This window comes from Esox lucius, chromosome 2 (assembly GCF_011004845.1).
Source record: "Esox lucius isolate fEsoLuc1 chromosome 2, fEsoLuc1.pri, whole genome shotgun sequence".
NCBI lineage: Eukaryota > Metazoa > Chordata > Actinopteri > Esociformes > Esocidae > Esox > Esox lucius.
The window spans coordinates 33086562-33087364 of NC_047570.1; the positions used below are offsets into that span (position 1 = coordinate 33086562).

Sequence of the window (803 nt, forward strand, 5' to 3'; positions counted from 1 at the left end):
TCTGTAAGGGGCTCTTGATATGAGCTTCTGCTAAATTACTAAAATGTATATGTAATTCCCTGTCTCCAGGGAGCCTGCGATATGGTAGATACACAAAATGTAATCCAATCCTATACGATTGACGGATAAACAGCTATGTATTTTCGTCAACAGTATGATGCGGCTGTATCGTAATGACAATACAGCCTACAAACCAGATGAGGGCGCCATTGGTCAAGTGATGATTAAGTGAAAACCAATGCCACGACGATATGTAAATAAATTGCACACTCTCATCCACCCATACACACAGACACACACACACACACACAATCATGTACGATACCTGCACACACATATGCTAAAAAACCCAGACAGAAATAACCGTAACGCATTACTAAAGTTAAACAGTTGGCATATTCAATTAGCATTTTCTGTAATACATTTTAAAATGCACAGTGATTTTGTCACTAGCAAGAGAAAAGTTGCGATGGCCGGGAATCGAACCCGGGTCAACTGCTTGGAAGGCAGCTATGCTCACCACTATACCACCATCGCTTGGATATGGGGAGACTTAGCAGTGGAATTGATAGTTTCTGCCACGTATTACTCCAGTGGAGGCAGACTGCTTTCAGCCAAGTTGACTGAACTCACAGCACATCCACAAACGCAGACCAGACGTTCTTCAGGGCCCAAGGACGAAGTGTCTGTTATTTTTTATGTATAATAGAACACAGCCGATGGAGACACTGAGGTGCATCACAGGGTCTTTATCCCCCATTACTCACACAGCGTACCCTTCTCAGACAGAGGAAGTCACATTG

At 43.2% G+C, this 803-nt stretch overlaps 1 non-coding gene across 1 annotated transcript; it reads right to left on the bottom strand.

Moving 5' to 3' along the window:
- Nucleotides 1–465: 465 nt before the first annotated feature.
- On the bottom strand, nucleotides 466–537 carry trnag-ucc. The gene has a single exon. It is a non-coding gene; the product is annotated as a tRNA-Gly (tRNA).
- Between the last annotated feature and the right edge of the window lie 266 nt (nucleotides 538–803).